The sequence below is a fragment of the Phalacrocorax aristotelis genome, chromosome 1 (genome assembly GCF_949628215.1).
Source record: "Phalacrocorax aristotelis chromosome 1, bGulAri2.1, whole genome shotgun sequence".
NCBI classification, from domain to species: domain Eukaryota; kingdom Metazoa; phylum Chordata; class Aves; order Suliformes; family Phalacrocoracidae; genus Phalacrocorax; species Phalacrocorax aristotelis.
This window is the reverse complement of record NC_134276.1, coordinates 113292304-113309801: the sequence shown is the minus strand read 5'-3', so window position 1 is coordinate 113309801 and position 17498 is coordinate 113292304.

The window sequence follows — 17498 nt, the reverse complement described above, 5'->3', positions numbered from 1 at the left end:
GAACTGAGATAATCCTCTGTGTAGTTTACTTCCTTGTGCATCTCCAAGAAAAAAAATAAAGCTGTAAAATATCCACATGTATTTTAAAAATGAGCAGAGGAATGTTACAGAAAGCTGTCATAAGACTCATCTTTACAAAAATTACTCTTAGCATCAAGAAAAGATGTATTTTTTTCCCCAACATAATTCCAAAAAGATGCTTCATCTTCCAGAAAATTATGAATGGAAAAATGAGGTTATAAAAAGGTTAGATCTGGTTACTCCAAAGAGTTGAAAACTCTTCCCAGTCCCTAGAGGCCAAACGCTACTTGTGAATATCAGTGACACGAAAAAGAGCATGAATACATGTTTCCAAATATATTTTTTTTCTTATAAAATATATTGTACTTTCCTATATGCTGGAGCAGGTGGATGTGGCCTGAGGGAAGTGGCCTGTGGAGAGCCCACACAGGAGCAGGTTTATCCTGAAGAACTGCAGCCTGCGGGAATGACCCACGATGGAACAGGGGGAAAGTGTGAGGAGGAAGGAGCAGCAGAGAGATGCTGTTATGGACTAAACACAATCCCTATTACCCATCCCCCTGTGCTGCTCAGGTTGGGAGAGGAGGAAGAGGAACTGGGGATGAATGGGTGAAGTTGACCCTTGGAAAAAAAGGGGAGTGGGGGAAGGTGTATTTTAACTTTTCTTTCCTTCTTATTATCTAATTCTATTTTAGTTGACAATAAATTAAATTAATTTTTCCCAAGTTAAGTCTGTTTTGCCCATGACCATAACAGATAAGTGACGTCCTTGTCTTTATCTCAACCTGAGTATTTTCTTCTTATTTTCTCCTCTTGGCCTGTTGAAGAAGAGTGAGAGAGCAGCTGGGTGGGCATCTGGCAGCCAGCCATGCTCAACCCACCACAGTACCTTAACTGTTTGGATAGTGGTATTATGGGGCAACTTTCATTACATGACTATTTTCTAAACTAGGTTATTTCTGCAAGCTTTGATTATACCTTTCACTAGGTTAAATAACTGCCCTAGCTGTATGCAAGGTTGAGCTTTATAAGCCTGACTTTCTTCCTCATTTCCACAGTCTGGGATTTTGTATACTTCTTAAAAGACAGGCAGATGATTGACATCTAAATAAGAACAGCAGTTCAACAGAAGTTTTGAATCATAAGCTAGATTTAATAAAATTACAATTTTGTTTAGCTGCAGTATTGGTTTAAAATTTTTCATTTAAAAAGGCAGAAGTAAAGCCACCAATTTTTGTGATGAAGACTTAATTTAACATTTCCTCAATAAAACTGCAGTTTATAAACTTAGCTACATAAATTATTAATGCTGGAAATCTGCTGAAATATCACATTGAAAATTGCCAGTACCTTAAAAGGTCTGCTTTGTGTACTCCAATCCATGGCAATACTAAATTGGATGAGATATAAATTTTTCTTCTGTGCAGTCAGAACGAAGCCTGACAACATCAACCGTATATTCTACAGGTGAGGCTGTTTGCAACAGTGTGCATTAAGGAAGTAATTCAGGAAATGTGTTGTAGCGCAGGGTTGCCAAAGTCAGGGAAGCAGAATACAAAGCCAATGGCTCTTGAAATATGGTTGCTGTACTGTTGAAACAGAACAAAGCCCAAAGAACAATCCCACAAAGTGATTGTACCTTTTCATCTCAAGCAATGAAAACCAGCGTAGAAGAAAAAAGGAGGGAAAAAGAAATCAGGAAATTCTCAGCAAATAGCAGAATAAAGCTTTAAGTCCTCAAATTCCTTGAGAGTCCAGCTACAACGGGCAGCAGCAATACTTACACAGATATGTTGAGCTCTGAGGGAGGAGAATGCATTACCAGATTCCTCCCAGGCAAAACTGCAGTTAGTTCTAACCAAAATATGTCCATCCCACTTCTTTTCTTGCTTCCTTTCAGCTGTGATGCTCATTCATTTGTTTTCTTTCTCCAAATATATTTAAGTGTTAATAGGGAAATATATGACAAAATACACAAAATAGAGTCAAGAATGATCCCAAGAATACACATTGCAAGAGAGCAAATGTGTAAGAACTCCTGAATTATCATAAAAGCAGTGAAATTTAACTCACTGAAAGTATTCAAGAGATAATTTATGCAAAGACAACTTAGATAACTCAGTAGACACAAAAAGTAAAATCTCTGAGAATACTTTCCAAGTGACCAAATCTTGGCTACTCAAACTATTCCTAAACATTGGCACTTTGTAGCTATATGATATAATGTCTACATTAATTGATCTAAGTACATTCTCCCCTGCCAAAGATAAGCCACTTGTCTTTTTCACACAGCTTTGATTTTCTTCTTCAGACACTGCCAACAGCTATCCATTTTCTATAAACATTGAGGCAGTCATGAGTAAACTGTGGCAATTTTTAGTTTTCACTCAGTAATTTACAGTGACATAAATATTCAGTTGGGTTTTCTTTCATTCAGCTCAGTGTTTGTAATGAACTTTCTATTCTTCTTTCAACCTCTAATTAATCTAAGAAAAAGAACTCACTTCTTATCCATGATAGAATATATTTCAAAATATAAAAGGCATAATTTAAATTTAATTTAATTCAGGGCACTATATTGACTGCTGATATGCTATCCTAGTGCTGGTTCACTCCTTCAAAGAACTCAGACAGATTTGTGAGTCATGGCTTCCCTTTACAGAAGCTGTGCTCTTAAGCAATATTACTCACCCTTATTGTCCCATTCTCAAGGTCTCAGCCAGGGCTGTAAAGAGCTCTGGCTCCTTTCTAACAAGCCCCTCTGCAGTGTCTCACTCTCAACCTGGCTACTTTCTTTTACTCTAGCTGTTTCAGCTCACAGGTGTGCTCATTCTAAAAATGGTTTCCTTTACTGCTTTTCTAGTGAGGCTGTTACAAGCAGAGTGCCTCGTGGATCAGGTCTCAGATGTTTGTCTTCCCAACATCTACAGGAGGGGTTTTCCAGTTTTACTACTTGTTTCTGTAACATTCACCCTGGAGATGTTCTCTTCACCTTTATAAATTATCACAGAAGAATTCAAGAAATCATATTTATCTTTGAAGCAATAATAGCAGTAATATTTTATATCAAAAATTAAAGGTGACACTTTTTACTGTTTTAGAGATGCTGTGAGTGACATCATGAAGTCTTCTCATGTCCAAGAGCTGCAAGCTTAGAGCTACAAACATGGGAACCCCATGGGCAGCTGTAGATACAAGATGATACAGCAAGGGCTGTTACCTGGCTCCAGGACATGACTGCAATGTGAAGCAGTTCTGACATGGGAGCTGTCCCTGTAATGCATGGCCACAGTTACTACTTTGCATAAGTACAAGATTTGGAGAGCTTGGGCTGCAGGTTTGGTGGCCGCTGTCTCTGATACGGACACCAGGGCAGCTGTGGCTGGCTACTGCCTCTTCCCAGGTGACTCTGTGATTGCCTTCACCAGTCCCATCCCACGGTGAGAGCGACAGCAGGCTGCTCCACCAGCACACACCAGCCCCACCTCTCATCCCTTGTGGCAAAAGAGAGCATGGGCTGACATTTCATCTCAGGAAAGGAAATGGAGCTGCAGGTCCTAGGGCAAGAGCTGGAAGAAACACTAAAGGTAGGAGTCTGGGGCAGGAAAAGGTAGCGAGGAGTAGGAAGAAGATAAAGTTAGGTGAGGAAAGCAATAGAAAAGAAACCCCATGACCTGACAAAAATACAGCTATGGGAAGGAGGGAGAGGAAATAGAAGGAGAAATTATTAAATATTTAAATTAAAATAACTGTTTCTAAGGGAATTTTCCAATAAAAATTTTAGTCATCCTTGACATTTGGGAAATATTAATTATTTCTAAAATCTTTCAGATCATGTTTGCATAGCATTGGATTTCTCCAGTTTATAAAAACCAGCCTGCTACATGAAACACGGAGTTCATGCAATTGACGATATTTAAATAAAAAATTAAAATATTTCATATTGCTTTTCTTTTTCAAAACATTCAAAATAAAATAGGACAATATGTGGTTTACACCCATTAAAAGAAAGCACTTGTATTACAAAAATCTGTTCTTAAAATTGAGACCATATTTTTTTCAGCACAGCTTTCTGTGGTGTTCTTTTCTTGTTTTCTTTATAAACTAACTTTTATTTTTCTAATGGCTTTAGCTAGTAAATGTCCTACTAAGAGCCCTGCTTCTTTATGCTGAAGTAGTGTGGTTATCTTATATTCATAAATATGCATAAGAATATGTGCAATTAGCAGAACTATTAGCATTGAATCTATTTTATGCCTCTGTGAAGATCAGTAGAAAATAACATTGATTTTGTTTCATTATAAGTACAGTTGCATATAATTATCTCTATATTCCTCTTAGAATACTCATCAATACATACTGCATATTCTACAATTACACTAGTATATGCTTTTGACAAGTGTAGCCTTTGAATTTGTGTCAGAACAGAAGATATTAATTGATTCTTACCACACCCTAGAAGCAATTTGGAATTGATGCTCATCACATTTTTAATGCACTACAGTTTTCAGCTGTCATTAGTGGAAGGAGAGAACTCAGGTGTGATAAGTGCTCATAGCAAATTCTACATGAAACATAAAGATATAATTACATGTGATGCATTCTGCAGCAAGCTCCTACCTATCTATATGGCACATATTGCACCAATATTTTCAAATAATTCTTATAATTTTCTTAGCACTTGCACATCGGTTTTGCATCAGCCTAGCTGTACTAAATCCGTAGTGATGCATCAAATTTGTTATTAGTTCAGAAGCAAACTGAGTTTATTTTCTGATTTCAATTCAAGGTTAGTGCCTTTGCAAGAAGTGATATCAAGACTTGAATTTAGTACTTTGCTCAATGGCTGTTACGGGTGCACTGCAGTTCCCAAAGCTCTATTGGGCAATATAATAGAATAAGGAATAATATTCCCAAGTCTGTTGGGTGTTTTTCCTCTTTCTGATCAACACTTAGATCTATTCCAGGTAAGTTTGTTGGAGCTGTTGTATCTGGAGTGAAAAAGGCTACAGAAGGGCTGGGCTGTAAGAGACTGTGCAAGTGGCTCAGGCAGTCTGCAGTTTTCCTTAGCCTTAAAAGAAATATACGGATTTGTCAACTACTACTTCATTTTAGGCACAACAACTAATTCCAGGTAGAAATAATTTCAAAAATAGGTTAGAAAATCATTGAGGCTTTGGGGTTCGTTTGTTTTAATGTAGTTCAGAAGAGGGGAGGATTCCTTCCTTTCCCTGTGCATGTATCTTGAGCACAATAACTCAGATAAGCCAGGCTTTTGCATCTCTGAATGTTCCCAAGGCCTAGAATATTCATCAGAATTTATTAACAGCTATGCAACTCGGGTATCAGTACTTTGGTGGACTAGTATTTTTCCATTATTAGAAGCAGTGTTGTTATTCCTCTTCACTTCCTCATGTCTTTATGCAGGTATTCACAGATCTCAAGGTCACAAGGTGGCACACAATATGTTGCAGTTCAATCATTCTAAAGTTGCTATTATGTCACTGGAGTGCATTGCCCTTTATTCTTTATATTCCAAATGATGTGGCATACAGCAGATTTCTGACTAGACCCAAAACAGCCACAAGATATGACAATTGTGAGGATTTTTCTGCTCAGCAACTTCATTCACATTGGAAAAATGGAGCAACTTAAATAAATGAGATAATGACAGTCCTTTCCCTCATCATAGCCAAAATTCCTACTATGCTGATTAAATTAAGACCATTGTTAAAAATAGAACATTTTGGCTGTATTAAAAGAGGTGGCAGGAGCTCAACACATTTCTGGAGTCAACTGTATAGAATTTAGATCCAGCCTGCTCTGGAGCTGGAAAGTCTCAGCACCATTATCCTGAGGTTTAAGATACCAAGCATTTCCAACACTTGTATTTTCTGGTAATTGCTTGTAGGAAACAGCAACATTCTGAAGCTGACCTTTGTCAGAAATGTGAAGGACAACATATCTGCTTAATAAATCCCAAAGGTGGGAACCATCATTTCATGAAGCCCATCTAGGATAAGATAAAGGCCTGAGGTTATAACAAAGGCACCTTAATAGCTGTAGATGTGAATCACACAGTCCATTTGCTATGGTCATAAAGGGATAACTGAAAAATGTATCACTACCATCATCCTCGTTCAAACCATAAAATGTTGCTAATTTATAATTATTTTAAATGAGGCAGTTTAAGTATTAAAAAAGCCTAACAATCATCTAGCTGAAGAGCGTTTTGGTTTTGTTGCGCATTATAGATCTGATGGTGACTCTGTGCTGTACACCTGTGTAGGAAACCGAATAGTTTGTTTCATTTGAGGTTTGTGAAACAACAAATAATTCAATAATAAGCTTTTAAATCATGTGGGAGTATATTGCTTCTATAAATGTAAGACTGAGTTTAATATTTCTGCTATTTTTGTGAAGAAGTCGGAGTTAGCAAATAGCCTGTTGAAAATGGACAGTTTTTTATACTATTTATCACTGACAAAATAATACAACTGCAGTTCATGATTTGTATGAGTAATCAGGCGCAGGATCATACTGACCCAAGAAAGACAAGATGCACTTCTTTCCACTGATGAAGTGACAGCAGAACTAACCTTTTGTGCCACAGGGTATTTTAAACTCTATATGTTGACACTGGAGGAATTAGTCAGTCATGCATGAGTAACTCTGCTGCTGCTGATAAGATTTTTATTATATAGTAGACCATAGCATAGTGTTATTAGGATCAAATAAAGGAGACATTTAGGTTATATGAAATGGCCTGATGCTTCCCGAGGAACATTCTGCAATGTCTGTTCTTGTTCTCTGAGCTCCTGTGTCAGTGTCTGGAAGAACAGCTGCCATCAGCCTTCCCTTCCCTCCCCTCGTCTCTTTAAGGCAGTCATATTATTTTTTCCCTTTTTTCATCTTTGAGAGCATACCAACAATTCTGTGTTAGTGAAGGTGCTAGAGTAAAACATGAATGATAAATCTCACCTTTTGTGTTGCTATCAGCACATTCCCTTATATTTTATCAATATGTTCACAGAATGAAGAACGAGAAGGAGAATTTTGAAGAGTAAATTAAATCTAAAGAAGAATCCTTATGGGAAAAAGCCTATACTTGAAAAATGTGTTCTTTAATACAGGGAGGATGGGCAAGGTAGTGAGAGAGGCAGGAGACAAACAACCTCATTCTGCTTCTACCTCGTCTTGTAACTAAATTCCCAGCCGAACTCCAAAGCCTGGAATCTTCAGGAGAAACAATGACAATTTAATGACTGGCAGATCAGATACAGAAGATAAGTACAAATCAGACATTAGTTAAAAGAAGGGGAAAAAAACCCCTTGTATTTCAAAATCTTTTGGTAATTTCCAAATCAGTGTTTAAGACATTTTCTATTACATTTTGGTCATTTCCTTCATACTTTTGTCCTATAGCAATAGCGGGGGGGGGGGGGTGAGGGAAGTTTGACATATCTTTTTCAACAAGTGCTGTGGTCACTATTTCACTTTTGTTTCTGCTACTTCCACATTTGTTACTTGTTGACAATATTGCAAAGACAATAGGAACTGTAGAAGTAGCTTGCTGCACTCGAGCCTTTGATATATTTGCTTTATTATTTTGGTTGGTTTCTTCTTTTTTACAGCAAAAATTTCAGGACCTAGGATGAGATCCATCAAAACAAGGGGATAAGGATTCCCCAATGTAGGCATGTATACCTGAGTTAGACACTTCCGATTTCCCCAGCAGATAACAACTGCTAATTTAAGGTGTGAATCCTTACGCCTCTAAGTAGATAACAATCTTAGAATAAGAAGTATGCTCTAAAATTGTTTGTTTCTCCCTTGAGTATGAGGAGAGTTTGACATGGCTGGCTCAGATGTAGATGCTGCATTGTAAACATCTAAACTAACTTTTTAAAGAAAATAACAAATTCCTCTAGGATCAGGTCCTTCATCCAGAAAATCAGTTCATTTTCAATGGATCTTATTTTTATTAGATAGGCCAATATACTCCCAGAATGGTAGTGGTGGAAAGGACCTCTGGAGATCATCTCATCCAACCTCCCTGCTTGAGCAGGTACACCTAGAACAGGGGCACAGGTGGCTTTTTAATGTTTCCAGGGAAGGAAACTCCACAGCCTCCCTGGGCAGCCTCTGCCACTGCTCTGGCACCCTCACAGGAAAGGAGTTTTTCTTCATGTTTAGCTGGAACTTCACGTGTTCCAACTTGTGCCCATTGCCCCTTGGCCTGTCACTGGGCACCGCTGAAATGAGCCTAGTCCCATCGTCCTGACACCTACCCTTTAGCTATTTATAGGCATTGATAAGATCCCCCCTCAGTCTTCTCCAAGCTGAATAAACCCAGGTCTCTCAGCTTTTCCTCATAAGAGAGATGCTCCAGCCCCCTGATCATCCTCATAGCTCTTAGCTGGACTCTGACCAGTAGTTCCCTTTGATTCTCTTGACTTCACTGGAGCTGCAATAATTTATGCAATCCATTAAGCACAATCTTCATCCATAAGTACTCCTACAAGCTTTGGAAGAATTATAGTTGAAATACCTGACGTTACAGTGTGAGCAAGAATAACAAGACTGGCCCACAGTTAAGGAAATAGCTTGTTTACTCTAATGGTTTAGCACCAGCCATCAACTAAGCCCCACGCAGCTGCTCACTCACTCCCCCTGCAGTGGGAAGGGAGAGAGAAAGAAGAGTAAAAGTGAGAAAACTCATGGGTTGAGATAAAGACAGTTTAACAGGGAAAGCAAAAGCTGCACGTGCAAGCAAAGCAAAACTAGGAATTCATTTACTGCTTCCCATGGGCAGGCAGGTGTTCAGCCATCCCCAGGAAAGCAGGGCTCCATCATGCGTAAATGTTACTTGGGAAGGCAACCACCATCACTCTGAATGCCTCCCCCCCACTTCCTTCCTCTTCCCCCAGCTTTATATACTGAGCATGGTGCCTTATGGTGTGGAATATCCCCTTGGTCAGTTGGGGGCAGCTGTCCCAGCTGTGTCCCCTCCCCATTTCTTGTGCACCTGCAGAGCACGGGGAGCTGAAAAAGTCCTTGACTAGTGTAAGAACTACTTAGCAACAACTGAAACACCTCCACATTATCACAACTGTTTCCAGCACAAATCCAAAACCTAGCCCCATACTAGCTACTATGAAGAAAATTAACTCTATCCCAGCTGAAACCAGGCCATTTACGTACTTCATTCAGGTCAACTTAATATTACAGGTATATATTATTTTTGCAATTGTCAACTTGAATATCCACCCTAATTAAAAATTAGACAAGTAAAGATGTAAAATTTTAAAAATGTGTCATTTTCTTCCACCTCCACAGGGTTAAGCAGCCATTGTACATTGGGATCACCTTCTGACTTCTAAATAAAGATACTTAAGCTTCTTTTTAAATGTTGGGGAGATAGTTTTAGACCTGTGTTGTACCACTGTGTAATTACTTCCATTAGGAAAAGAATAATTAGAACAGCAAAGAGTACAAAACCTGGAAGCCAGAATTTAACTACTAAATAATGAATGCCAAGTCTTAATTTATAGTTAATGAACTAAACTCTCCCAAACCACATATTAATATTTCATATAAATTTTGAAGAAATTAAGGAAACATTGAGCATGCATAAAATGTACAGCTAGCTAGTAATATCAAAGCTGAGTACTTCATGTATATATAAATCAATCTAGAAGTCTATGTATGAGGCACAGGGAACATTTTTGATATTTTGAACATATAATGTGTTTAGTTACTGCTCTGGGATTAATTTAATTTAAAAAATGTAAAGAGCTTTTCCACAGTGCTGCAGAAGCAACAGAACAATTAATTTTCCCAGGCTTTCAGTTTTACACATAAGGTTAGTAAGTAGGGAGTATTTTTTTCTATTGAGGTACATGAGTAAGCATGACTAAGTTTGAAATATCCAGCTATTCCCCCAACATGCTGCACACTTGCATTTTCTAAAGAGTTGAAAAATATATGTTTCCTTGCTCTAGCTGGATATTAGTGTGTGCTTGGATATGAAGGGATTTCGAAAGAAGTGAAGTTCAAGGGAACAGAGATACATTTCTAGATGGAGGTGCAAGAAACAAGAAAAAATCAGTAAAAGACCTGGTTGTGTCTGAATAGCATGTGTTGAGACAAATTGGGTGAAGAAAGGGAAAAATGAAACCACAGTGTTCAATTCACATAGTGGACCTTCCTTCCAATGAAGCTATATAGTGGGCGGTATCTTGCTGCTACAATGGCTTATGTAGACCAGGGAACCATGAAGAATCCCAAACTTTGTAGTTTTTCTGTAGTATTTTTCCAACACTCATTTTCCGTGCTTAATTCTCCCCATTCAGGCAAGCAGTGTTTAGCCTGAAGATCACTGGTTAATTATCAGCGGGTGTAACCTCCTGATATAATATCTAGTGACCAAATAGACATTGGATGTTTTTTCTGCTTCTGCTCTACAGCTGGGGGTGTGTGGTGTGGAAGGGATAGGAAAGAGAAAGACATGGTGAAGAGAGAAGAACTGCAGAAGGAGTCACAACCCATTACCTATTCTGACAGCTGTCCTGGTGGTGTGTGTATGCAGCTATAATCAAGAATCCAGATGGTGTGAGTAACCAAAACAAAAGCTAAATTTTCAAAACCCGTGCACTGCCCCCACACAGCTTTGAATATGGACCTAGAATTTGGAGCAAATGAAAGGATTATGCTGATTTTTCCACCCTTAATAACTGAACCCAAAGCCAAAGAGAAAAACAGCTTTGTTTATCCATCTGTCTCCTTAATAGCTTCTACATGTAATAGGTTGGATTTTCACTTTTGTTTCTGCTAATTAACTAAATCTTTCCAAATTGTTTTCTACCCTCCCTGAAAACATGAGCAACTTTGCCCTACTCAAATGAACTCATACTTTGAAGCTGAGCAATCTTATTACCTTGCCAGGTTATGTGGAGGATTTAATTTGGAGGGTTTTTTTTTCCAAAATTACTATTGAAGTTATGTTACTCTCCTGCATTTTGCTTTTATTGCACATCGCTAACAATTTAGAAATGCAAAAACTTAATTTAGTGACTTAAAAAGGCATAAATGACAACAATAGGCCAATATCAGCTAGGCTGCCAAATCATCTACACCAAGGATGAATGGCTTATATAAGAAAACGAAATAACTTCTGATTCCATTTGGTGCATATGGAAGCAGAAAAACCTGAGCTTGGATTTTTAGGTGCCTTATAAAGAAAAGTATGAACATGAAATAATCAGACAGCAACCACAGTTATGTTATTGCAACAGGAAGATCAGACATGTTAACAGTGGTATTAGCAAGTTAGAAGGAAAGAATAGTTATTACCACATGGAAAATATGGGCAAGAGGTGAAAAGACCCACTGTTCGCTGCTTCTGACTGCAGATCTGTCTTTCCTACCTTCCTGCACACACATGCAAAGATACATGCAAAACCAATGAAGAATCCAATGAACTTTCAGACGGTTCTTAAACCCCATACTGAAGTTTCACTGGGTAATTGGTATCTCTCGCTGTCAAAATGATCTACAGTAGAGCCAGGTGAACTCTCTGTTTTCCTAGTGCTATTCATAGCCGGACTATATTATGGCATGATCAACAGCCTTCTGTTGATGTTTTAGGCTTCCTCAGAAGAGGACAATGGGGAGAAAACACAAGGAGCAGTTCACAATATTTCTAGACACGGAGCATTAATCAATGAGGAATGACCAAAGGCACTGAAAAGGTATCTGAAAAAAAATCAAGGAAAAGGCTCATCATCATTTCACTGCAACTTTTTCTAGGGTAACTTAACTTCTTCAATGGCTTCAAAAAATCAGGTAAGTACCTTTCACAGAAAGAAACCCAAGAAGCTGTGATCAATCCTAGTCATGAGAAAAATTCCCCAGTAGCAGGAAAAAACCACTACCCACCCTATAGACTGCTTAAAGTCAGCTACCTTTTGGCATAATGCCTTACTGACATAAATATATATTATGTATATATTTTTAAAAATATTTGTTTACCTTTTGCAAATCTGATAAAACCTCATATAAATGTAAATTGTTTTGCCATTTTTATGTGGACTAGGGGCTCCAGCCATATTTTAAAAATGCTAGATACATACATCTGTTTGGAAAAAAGTTTTGCTTTGAAGTACATCCTCAAGTCACGTGCCTTTCTTTTGACCTCCAGCTTCCTTTCATTCTCTTCATTCTAACTGCTTTCTCTTAACTTTTAATCCTTCACAACACCAATAGTCTGGAAATCTGCATACTATAGTCTCAGTATTACAGCTCTCATATGTCATTACGCTTAGTCCTCCCTAGCTGAGTCACCAGGACCAAAATGAGCTGAAGGTTACCCCAGCAGGTGCAATTCTCTCTACCACTAGTTCTCAACATCTCAAATAAACACTTGGGCCCAAATAGAATCCATTTTAGCCAACCCAAAACTAAGTGTCATCTACTAAAAATGCTCCCTCTCAGCTGAACTGGAGTTTCTAGTTCCAGTGTAAGAACTCCATACATGCCACAGATCCCTTCCTCCTCTAGTCATTCACCCTTCACTTCTCCAGCCCTTTTCAGTCCCTTCTTTACTTATGACCAGCAGAAGTCTTTTGGCACTACTAAGAGACTCTCCAGTCTAATTTAATGTCTGAATCGAAAGTGTTCATTGCCCAAAATAATTTAGCAGCTGTCATTATTACCCACCACACACTCAAATGCATTCCAGGTCATGAGCTTTATAACAGTCTTTGAAATATTTTGCATTTAATCATTTAAGTACTTTGCTCAACAAGTAGCTCCATTAATTACTGTGCAGGTAGAAGACCATTCCAATAAAGGGTAGGAGGCAGAATACAACCTACAAAATAATTGTGTCTGTTAATTTGAAAATCTGAATGTGACATTTCAAACAATAGTTATGGCTGTAGTGGCTGTGAATTGTGAAATACTTGTGTTAATGATATATTAAAGTTAAACTATCTCACATATTGTTTGTGTGCTCAAACTGAGAATTCTAGTAAATTGCTTCAGGTTATGTACAAAAAAGTCTCTATTTTGTGTGGCATAAAGGGCAGGACTCACACAAAAGAGGAATTTTCTGTATTATTGCTCAAACAATCATAAATAAAAAGAATTCTGTAACAAATATGAATGTCATTATGTGTGAGATTTTTCATCTTTATTTATTCTCAAGCTTAAAGTAAGACAAGGATTGATGGGCGTGTGAAAACAATATTCCCACTACCAGTCTTGCCCTTTAGCAATTTCTCTGTACTTTTGTGCTATTTCAAATAATCACAGACTCTGGTGAGATACTAATGAAGATATTTATGGTTGCCTTAAACCAAACGCAATATTTTAATTTAAAACTGATACTGATTCTCATTGCAACGGATACAATCACAATAATTTATAGACAATGCAGCTTTCCAACCTCATTTAATCCACAGAAACAGTTGTGTTGGACTAGTGAACTTCTAATGTCTCATGTGATTTTTTTTCTGTTCACTAAGCAGAGACCGTGGTGAGTTTGGAAAAACATGAAAGAAAAGGCAGACCTTTCTCTTTGCCAAGAAAAACAGTCTGGTGTGAATTATGGCATTTTAGACTTTTCATGTGGCCATGTGTAAAATATATTTAAAGATTTCTCTTTACTCCCTCCATCTAGAAACAACACTATACATGGGGAACTTTAATCATAACAGTGAGACTACTCATATCAGTGAGATGACTTGCCCTCATAAATAATTGCAGGATCAGACAGGATCAGGTTTTGATCACTGTAGTTGGATGGCTGTTACATTACAAGATGTATTATCAGCATCTACTGCAAAGGAAAATGTCCTTTGTTGGAAATTTAATTTCTTTGTATTATCTGAAGTGACATTTTAAAACCAAACCTTGTGTTTCTGATTCAGCTCTGCATCCAACTCACAGGAAAATTTCAAAGATAATCACTTATTTTCTGCAGAAAGATGGAAAATTTTCAAAAACAAAACAATTTTCTTGTTACTGACACCTTGAATTTTCATAGTGATTTGTGAAAAAATAATCAAAGAATGTGGAAATCACCTTTGCCGGAAAAATGCTTCATTTTGGCCAACTTCACATGTAAATAATATAACAAAAAGGATTATTCAAAGGTGATGTTCATGGCTTAATCTCTCAGCCCACAAATATTTTCTATACTCAGAGATTAAAAGGACCTATGTGTTCACTTACAGTCTCAAATCCCAGTCTGATACAAGACAGTAGATCTACACAATCATGTAGGACAGTCTAAAATATCTATTTAAATAATTCCATGTGGCAACTGTAATCTGTTTACATGTAGTGATTTATTTTCAGTATCCTGGAAGTATATCTGGTTTTTAACCAGATTTTTGTCCTTCATTTTACCAGTGGGAAACTGGGATATGAGATGTCATATTCTATTTTCTTGGAGAGGCCTTGCACAAGATTTGAGCCAATGCAGGACTAGACATTATTTCACCTATTCCTCCTTCCCTTCTCAAGAAAAGTAGGGTTCGGTCTTCAGTTTTGTGTTCACATTTCAAATGATTTATGTAAAAAAACCCATGTTTTAGATTTCCATATATATCACTATGTAAAAGAATTCATCATATAATATTTGTCTTATACGAACATGAATTTATGAAAGTAATCTGCAGTGTTTAAAACATTCAGGAAAGAGAATGTCTGAACAGGTGCAGATTACACAAATCTGTGGATCTATTAACTTTAAAATTACCTGTCTGATACTTACAAAATTCAGCCAAAAAATAAGAAGGGCTGCATGCAAGCGCTGCTGATTTAAAGGCTATTTTCTCCTGCATAATGTACTGGATGACAAAGGTCTTTCACGTCTTGTACGTTTTTCTGCCTGCAGCGCAGGCAGCGGTTAATGGCCCTTCTGTGTTACAAACCATCCCAGGCTATAAACTCTTCAATGGGACAAGAAAATTTCCTAGACTAAGAACAGAAGAAAGAAAATTCAATAGTAGCAGGTCAACATTCATTTACATTTCTCAGAACAGCATCAAGTAATTGCAGAGGCTAATCAAAGTCTGCTTGTAAGAAATTGTAAAAGTTTAAAGGGCAAAAGACTGAAGGGTCCAGTATGTGACAAAAACATGAAGAAATAGTAAAATGAACCTCCTGAAGTTATATTCTTGGTTATTCAAGCATTCTGCTTTTGTCATTGGTTCTACTTTCCATGGGCTTTTTCTCACTTATTAGCAACTTACGTTTTGAGGGAAAGGACACACTGAAAAAATACAAACAGAACTAATAAAAATAGCCTGAAGGATGAAATACACAAACAGATGGAAAGAGGCCAAGCAAATCTGCAGTAGTGAGTGTTTTATACCTTTCACCTTGGTTGAGTTAATGGTTTCCAAGTAAATTGATCCAAAGTTGTCTTCCTTAATAGTATTAGAAGAAAAATGTAAAACACACATAGTAAATAACGGTTGGTCTAAAATAACTTGGACAATTGCAAACAAAGAATGCGATACTGTATATGTTACACTTTTGTTATTTTAGAATCTCATACTAAATATAGTATCCTGTCTGTTTATGAGAGGTACAGTTCACATTTTCAAGGACAACGCTGTGGAAATCTGAAGGGCCTTCTTTCTTTTTCTGTTACTCTGCTGCCAGGCAATTAGTCGTAGGAGGAGAAATGGAGAATGTATTTCTCCTTGAAGCATACCAAGATTCACACTCTGAAGGAGCAATTTTGCAATCCTGAATTATGAACCAATCACATGACCTTGAAGCCACCTCAGTTAGGAGGCAGGTCCCATTAATGAGTTGGCAAAATGTCATCTTTGTCTCTGAGCAGCAGCAGAAGGGTGAGATGCAAATGTTCCTCAGCACCAACCAGCCAAACTGCCAGACCTGAGCAGGTCTGATTCTGCCCAGGACTGCAGAAGCTAACAGATGGCTGCAGAGGTGCTGCGCACCTGAGAAGGCATCCCCTGCACCGATGGGATGGCTTGGGCACACTGCCTTCTCCCAGCAAACGAGGCAAAGCCTGAGTTCCCACTGTCAGTCTCCCAGCATATCAAAACGTAGGGTTTCAGCTAACCTCAACAAAATCAATAACTTCAGAATACCTAGTCCCAGTGGTGGGTAAGTTTGCATAGGTTTTCAAGACCGAGCTTGATATTTGAAAATGAGATTTCAATTGGGAAATGTACCCTGGTAATAATAGGAGTTTTATTAAAAATAAAGGGCCTAATTCCTCAGTTCATCACTCCAGGATTACATTAATGAATATCTATGGAGTTATAGCCAGTGAAAAACTCTCCAAATTTGCACCATCATAAACCTAGAGCAATGTACTGTAGAGTTTTCGCCCATTATGTGTGGGGAGTGTGTGCATAGCAGAACATTTTCAATGATGAAAGGCAAGGTTTGGGTGGGAGTGGAAGAGTGGGAGTAGGCCTCTCTTTCCTTTTCCACCTCCCGCTTTTTTTAGGTATTATGAATATTGTGTGAAATTAATTTTCTGACCAAGCATCTGATGTAAATTTCATTTTAGTTAGTCTATGGGTTGTTACCTACTTGAATGAATCATTTTTCACAAAATGAAAGAAAGCAGGAACAGATGGAGAGTGTATTAATATCTACACATTATTATCGCTGATAAGGTTGACATTCATTGAAATTTTAGACTTTATGACTCAACTGTTTTAACAAGAAAATGTTAATGCAAGGCAGTTGATGGTCTATTTTGAGGGCTTAAAAAATAATGGCTTGAAAATCAGTTGCTAATGTTTGGCTTTGTAACAGAATATAACCTCTTTATCTACAACAGCTTCACTTACTGTATCAGAACACTTTGCTCTTCATTTGCTCTGTGGAAAGAAATATTATGTATTTACCATCTTCAGTGGTTTTATTCATAGCGCTAAATTCAACACTGAGAAGAAGGCATTTATGAGATTGAGCCATAATACACAATCCTGCCACCAAGTCAGGAACAGTAGAGGACAAAGAGGAAAGGTGGCTTTACTGCACCAAAGCTGCAGCATTAACGTCTCTGAGCAGTGGAATTAGTGTCCGAGTGTACTTGTGAATAGCTTTACATATACATTCCTTTTGTTTTTCACTTAGCACACACCAAATAAAATTAATCTACTCCTGGAGCTGGTCAGACCAGGAAATTAAAATGTTTCGATTAAATGCAAGAGAAGGCAAGATTAAGATAAAAAGTTTCATCCATTTTTAATAGACGAAAGCATATATAAGTGAAAGTATAACTTTTCTTTTGCCCTTATATATGGAGACTTCTAATGGCTGAACCTGAGACGTGTTACTGCATGTTGCCCGCAAGGCATGAATAGAATGAGATTAAGGATAAAGGAAGCCCTCAGAAGTGCTAAAAGTATACTCAGGGAGTTTCTCAAAAGCATATAGTTCTTAGGGTAAATCTACTGCAGAAGTCTTTCTGT